The sequence below is a fragment of the Suncus etruscus genome, chromosome 3 (genome assembly GCF_024139225.1).
Source record: "Suncus etruscus isolate mSunEtr1 chromosome 3, mSunEtr1.pri.cur, whole genome shotgun sequence".
Lineage (NCBI taxonomy): Eukaryota > Metazoa > Chordata > Mammalia > Eulipotyphla > Soricidae > Suncus > Suncus etruscus.
This window is the reverse complement of record NC_064850.1, coordinates 56,854,547-56,861,924: the sequence shown is the minus strand read 5'-3', so window position 1 is coordinate 56,861,924 and position 7,378 is coordinate 56,854,547. Positions and strand designations below refer to the sequence as shown.

The 7,378-nt window shown below is 34.9% G+C and overlaps 1 non-coding gene across 1 annotated transcript; it reads left to right on the top strand.

Moving 5' to 3' along the window:
* The first annotated feature begins 6,581 nt into the window (after positions 1 to 6,581).
* Positions 6,582 to 6,714, top strand: LOC126005135 (small nucleolar RNA SNORA51). Its single transcript, XR_007494309.1, has one exon. It is a non-coding gene; the product is annotated as a small nucleolar RNA SNORA51 (small nucleolar RNA).
* The last annotated feature ends 664 nt before the right edge of the window (positions 6,715 to 7,378 follow it).

The window sequence follows — 7,378 nt, the reverse complement described above, 5'->3', positions numbered from 1 at the left end:
CAGCAAGATGGGAATGGAGGGAACCTTTCTCAATATAGTGAAGGCCATCTACCACAAGCCAGTGGCAAATATTATCCTCAATGGAGAAAAACTGAAAGCCTTCCCTCTAAATTCTGGCACAAGACAAGGCTGTCCTCTCTCACCACTCCTATTCAACATAGCACTGGAAGTACTTGCTATAGCGATTAGGCAAGAAAAGGATATCAAGGGAATCCAGATAGGAAAGGAAGAAGTCAAGCTCTCACTGTTTGCAGATGACATGATACTCTACTTAGAAAACCCTAAAGACTCTATCAAAAAGCTTCTAGAAACAATAGACTCATATAGCAAGGTGGCAGGCTACAAAATTAACACACAAAAATCAATGGCCTTTCTATATACCAATAGTAATAAGGATGAAATGGACATTAAGAAAACAACCCCATTCACAATAGTGCCACACAAACTCAAATATCTTGGAATCAACTTGACTAAATATGTGAAGGACCTATACAAAGAAAACTATAAAACTCTGCTCCAAGAAATAAGAGAGGACACACGGAAATGGAAACGCATACCCTGCTCATGGATTGGCAGGATTAACATCATCAAAATGTCAATACTCCCCAAGGCATTATACAGATTTAATGCCATCCCTCTAAAGATACCCATGACATTCTTCAAAGAAGTGGATCAGACACTTTTGAAATTCATTTGGAACAATAAACACCCTCGAATAGCTAAAGCAATCATTGGGAAAAAGAATATGGGAGGAATTACTTTTCCCAACTTTAAACTGTACTACAAAGCAACAGTTATCAAAACAGCATGGTATTGGAATAAGGATAGGTCCTCAGATCAGTGGAATAGGCTTGAATACTCAGAAAATGTTCCCCAGAGATACAACCATCTAATTTTTGATAAAGGAGCAGGAAATCCTAAATGGAGCAGGGAAAGCCTCTTCAACAAGTGGTGTTGGCACAATTGGATAGCCACTTGCAAAAAATTAAACTTAGACCCCCAGCTAACATCATGTACAAAGGTAAAATCCAAATGGATTAAAGACCTCGATATCAGCCCCAAAACCATAAGATATATAGAACAGCACATAGGCAAAACACTCCAGGACATTACAGGCATCTTCAAGGAGGAAACTGCACTCTCCAAGCAAGTGAAATCAGAGATTAACAGATGGGAATATATTAAGCTGAGAAGCTTCTGCACCTCAAAGGAAATAGTGCCCAGGATACAAAAGCCACCCACTGAGTGGGAGAAACTATTCACCCAATACCCATCAGATAAGGGGCTAATCTCCAAAATATACAAGGCACTGACAGAACTTTACAAGAAAAAAACATCTAACCCCATCAAAAAATGGGGAGAAGAAATGAACAGACACTTTGACAAAGAAGAAATACACATGGCCAAAAGACACATGAAAAAATGTTCCACATCACTAATCATCAGGGAGATGCAAATCAAAACAACGATGAGATACCACCTCACACCCCAGAGAATGGCACACATCACAAAGAATGAGAATAAACAGTGTTGGCGGGGATGTGGAGAGAAAGGAACTCTTATCCACTGCTGGTGGGAATGCTGTCTAGTTCAACCTTTATGGAAAGCGATATGGAGATTCCTCCAAAAACTGGAAATCGAGCTCCCATATGATCCAGCTATACCACTCCTAGGAATATACCCTAGGAACACAAAAATACAATACAAAAACCCCTTCCTTACACCTATATTCATTGCAGCTCTATTTACCATAGCAAGACTCTGGAAACAACCAAGATGCCCTTCAACAGACGAATGGCTAAAGAAACTGTGGTACATATACACAATGGAATATTATGCAGCTGTCAGGAGAGATGAAGTCATGAAATTTTCCTATACGTGGATGTACATGGAATCTATTATGCTGAGTGAAATAAGTCAGAGAGAGAGAGAGAAAAACGCAGAATGGTCTCACTCATCTATGGGTTTTAAGAAAAAAGAAAGACACCCTTGTAATAATAATTTTCAGACACAAAAGAGAAAAGAGCTGGAAGTTACAGCTCACCTCAGGAAGCTCACCACAAAGAGTGATGAGTTTAGTTAGAGAAATAACTACATTTTGAACTGTCCTAATATTGAGAATGTATGAGGGAAATGTAGAGCCTGTTTAGGGTACAGGCGGTGGTTGGGTGGGGAGGAGGGAGATTTGGGACTTGGGTGATGGGAATGTTGCACTGGTGATGGGTGGTGTTCCTTTTATGACTGAAACCCAAACACAATCATGTAAAGAAAGAAAGAAAGAAAGAAAGAAAGAAAGAAAGAAAGAAAGAAAGAAAGAAAGAAAGAAAGAAAGAAAGAAAGAAAGAAAGAAAGAAAGAAAGAAAGAAAGAAAGAAAGAAAGAAAGAAAGAAAGAAAGAAAGAAAGAAAGAAAGAAAGAAAGATAAATGAAGAAACTTGGATGAACATCGACAAATTAAAACAGGGATCTTAATCCTTGGATCCAAAATACCCCCTACTCCCATCCACCATCTAATCACAACCCCTGTCTCAGCAAGGCTGGCTTTTCTCTTGCTATTGTAGGACTTAGGTTTGTGGTTTTGGGAATTCAACCCAGTTTTTCATATTCCATAAGCCATAAGTATTCCTGGTCAGACTTTCTTGACCTGTAGAATACTTTGAACATCTCAATTCATATATATATATATATATGAATATATATAATATATTCATATATATTAAATATATTATAATATATAATAATATTATATATATTATATATATTCATTCAATCATTTGACAAGGGAATTCTGGGTCTAGGACATTGGTGTGGCTGCCATAATTTTTAATTTCATATTCTCTTTTTAATTTGGGGGTCACACACAAATGCTGAGTGCTTACTCCTGAGCTCAGTAATCACACTTGACAGTTTGGGAATCTTATAAGGTGCCAGAGATTGAACCAGGTTCAGGTGTATGGAGGCCTTGTGCAAGTAAGAGTTTCTTTGTGAATTTTCCTAATGTTCATATCTGTATCCAAGGTTTTATATTTTGTAATCTTGCTCTTTACTATCTCTTGCACCAACTGAATCCTATGGCTTCATTAATCTGAGCTAATGGTTAAAAGGACAATGGTTTCTATAGCTGTCAAAATTTCCAGCACTCTGTATGGTCCCTGAACCCTACCAGGAGTAATCTCTAAGCATAGCTGGGTGTGGGTCAAAACTTAAACAGAGTAATAGTTTCCTGAGATATTTTCTTAGGCTAAAATAAATAAAAATGTACAAATCTCAGTGTTACTCTGTTTTCTCTCTGTAACCCTTCCCCAACTTCCTTTTTCCCTAACCTTTTCCTTTGAGATGTAAAAGCCCACAGACAGAAGTCTTTGTATTTGATGACTTTCCACAACCTGGGATTCGGGATTGGTTTGAATAAATAAAAAGACCAGGAGCACATTGCACAGAGAAAGACCATAAAGAAAAAAGTAGACTAACTCTATGAATCTTTAACTAACTGGCTTGGTGTATTATTTCTCTATTGCTACCCTACTTCATCAGACCTGTCCACCTGAGTGGATGAAACACAGTGCCTGGGATGGTTCACCCAACTTGTGAATTTTTATATTTTATATATATTTTTTTATTTTATATTATATATATTTCCTATTCTTTTTATGTAGGATTATACTTTGGATCATTTATCCAAATGCTATTTTTTGGCAGTGGTGCTGTAAAATGCATGGGGTGGTTAATTTTATACATCACTAATATTTGAGGTTCAATTGGTCCTTTCTACTAAGAATGGCTGACAATTGTTGTCATAGAAAGAGATGGAATACATTAGGGAAATCTGGGCACTAATAGGAATAAAATTTAAAAATGACCTAGAAAAGGGCTTTTTTCTGAGGAGAGGCAGTAGGCAGTAGGTAGGAGTGACTGCCTTGTTTGGATACTGTATTTTCTTTTGCTTAAAAGAATATTTTATTTACATAAATACATGTGATTTACAAATATATTGACAGTTGAGTTTTAGGCATGTAATATTTTAACACACCAGTTCCACCATCATTGTCAATTCCTATCATTGGTGATCCCATAGTCTATCCCACCCTATACCACCTGCCATCTTCACAGACATGTTAAGAAGTTTGGTGATTGTAACTTAGATCTCATGATTTTAGTCATTGAGATACTCTATTTTCTAATTGTAGTGTCAGCAAAACAGTTGTCAAAAATATTTGTCTTTTAGCAATCTTTTAGGACTTCTATTCATGTTTCAGCATGGGGCTTGCTCTTCTTTGTTGTCACTAAGAAATTAATTTGTCTAAAGTTTCAGGCACTCAAATTTTATTGGTTTTCTTTGATTTCTCATTAGACCTACTATTTATTTCAAATCTGAGTATTTTCTTTATGGGTCAGGGTGTGGATGCTATTTTGACTTGTTCAAAAACAGGCATTTACCTTTCTTTTTTGATTTATTTTCTCAGGGGAATAAAGTTGTTTATATTTGGTAAATAACATTATTTCTTGAAGCAGGAAAAGATTCCTTTTATGTTGAATCATAATACAAGAATTGTGGCATACTTGTTGAATATAAATGAAGCAATTAGGTGTGGTTCAAAGGAAGGTAGACAAAAAGTTACTAATGGCATGATATTGGTTCAATAAGACTATTATATTAGGTGATATTAATGATTTAGATACATTTTCAAATTTTTTTCAAAAGATGAGAACTTTGCTAGCACTGTAGAAACTATTTATAGAAAGAAACAGGACAAACAGCCAGGCTAAACACGGTTACAGCAGAGATTATAAGGGCAAGAACTAAATTAGCAGGTATGGAGAGGAGAGATGAGATTCTAGATACATTAAAATCTCAAAGAATGTTTGGTGGTATTTGCATTTTAGGAATGAGAAGGTGTGATAAATTATGATACGTTTTTAAAACAGACCATCAGGTATTTATAATAGTAAATGCTAAATAAAAATGTGGGACATTTTCACAGAAAACCAAGTTAAAAATAAAATTTCAAAACTGTGTGTGAAATTTGAATAAATTTGTGGTTGCATTTGGGCAAAGATAGACCTTAAGAAAAGAATTTTCAATATATGATAAAATAATATTGTAGAACTAGAGATGATAGTCAAGATTTTCATTATTGCACAATCAGTTTATTTTTAAATAGTAATAGCTGCCAGTTATCAATTTCAGTTGAACTTTTGAACTCCAATATGAATTTATTTACTTCAAATGTAAGTGTAGCCAACTAATGTAAGTGAAAAGAGAATTGACAAATACAAATGATGAAACATGTTAATGAATTTTTAAAACCTGAGCCTAAAGACCTTGCTTTGTATCTTTGACAGCTCTAATATGATAAATACTATTTTATGTGAAGCAATATTGAATTAGTCTTTTTGTTATTCAAGAGTCTTCTTGTCATCTTGGTCAAATAAATTAAATTTTCAGGACCATGATATCTTTATCTCTAAAATGAAATTAATGAGTTACATATCTCAGTGTCTTGAAAAGGATAAAATGAGATAATATGTCCAAAGCAGCAAGCAACTTATAGGTTAGTAGCATTTTCTCCGATATCTTCTAAGATAAACTTACATTAAATAAAGGACTATTTGAAGAGCATAACCCAACAGAGAAGACAGATCCATAAACTTTATATTTGTTCTGGGAATTTCTAAACAAAGCTTCTTTTAGACTTCTAATGGAACGAAGACTGGGCATAACTATCAAGCCAGATTGTTTGGTCGATATTTATATGAATTCATTGCAGAGTATATGCTCTAATGCCAATTCTGGGGAAGGTTAACTTCGTCTAAGTCTCCATTGAACTTCGGTGAGTCTCTCTCATGAAACTCAGCAATGCACAGAAAATGAGAAATGATCCATGTAGTAGAGAAATTGCTCTGTTACAAATTAGAGAGTGCAAGAAACTTTGCAAACTTTGTAAAATTTTTTTCTTCCCCACTGTTCCTCTGGATCCTTTAGATAAAGTAGGAGGACTTGTTCCTTTGGTTACTTGCCATTGACCTATGATAGCATTAAAATTTCTGTTCATCAGATAACATTTGTCTTCTCAGCCAACGAGTGTTCTGTTCTTTAGAGGGTCTGGATTTTTAGGGTTTCCCCTACCAACGACTCTATCCAATCCCTTCCTGCTGAGATCTTTGTGCTGTTCTGGTGTGCTGTCTGGAAGTGATGTACAATTGCTCTTCTTTGAATTCTCTTGTCAGCCTTGTCTGTCTTTTTCTTAGTCAACTACTACTAAGTTATACTGATGAATAAGTGTTTATGAGCATGTGCGTAACTGTCCTGAAAGAAGTGCTCTGCTTCTGGCCAAGATTACTGATTTCTTGAAGCATTTATTTCTCTTTTAGAACATTAAGATTTTAAGAGAAGAAAGCAGAAGACTATGCCCCCAAACATTGAATTGTGTGCTGTTGATCCTCTCCAAATTTTAATAATTAGGTATTTAAAAAAACATCATAACTCCATCCCTAAGTATAGTATGTAAAAGCAACTGCTGCTAAACACATTTCTTTTTTTCAAACTAAAAAAATAAAAAAAAAAATGAAAAGAAAAGATAAGGCCTCCCAATTCTTACCACAGGCTGTGTTCTTTACACTGACTATATAGAAAGAGGAGGTACAGTAAATGTACCCCATATACACCTCAATACAGGCCCTTTGTCTGGTCTGTATTGTGAATTGGGGGACAAAAAAAAAAAACAAACGAACTATGGAATAGTAAAAAAAAAAAGTAAATTGTCACCTATAATTCAGCACATAACAGTTATTCATGGGACATAATTTGAAGGAATACATTATTTTAATGAAAAATTATTTTCAGGCAACTATTTCAGTCAATGCTAATTTCTAGTACTGATAAAGAAAAGTCATTTGAGAGAAAAAAACAGAAATGGAGGCAAATAAATTTAACAGTTTTTTTTTAATATAGGCATGTGATTTTAGAATTGCAAATATAAAAATGCCATTTCTATGTAACTGTTTAAAGGTTATTTTAACATTTCATTCTTTTTTTGAAATTTATAACTATATTTAAAAATGCTGCCAAATTAAAAAAAACTAGTGTTATTAAAGTTGGTATTTGTTCATGTGATAACATTTTCAGCAAGCATTAGGCATGGTTTATCAGTCAGTCAGTGTTGTGACAAGATGCCATTAAACTATATACCTGAATGGCAAATATTCAAGAGTTTCTTTAACTCTGGTATATTTGCTTGCACTTGGGCAGGTGATTATGCCTCTGACTTCAGGCTGACTTCAGATCTGCTCAGTTTTCTGTTTATTCTCCTTGGGCTAGCAGCCATCTGAGAAACCCAGGGCACACTCCAGATGCTGCACACAGGTGAGAATCTCCAATT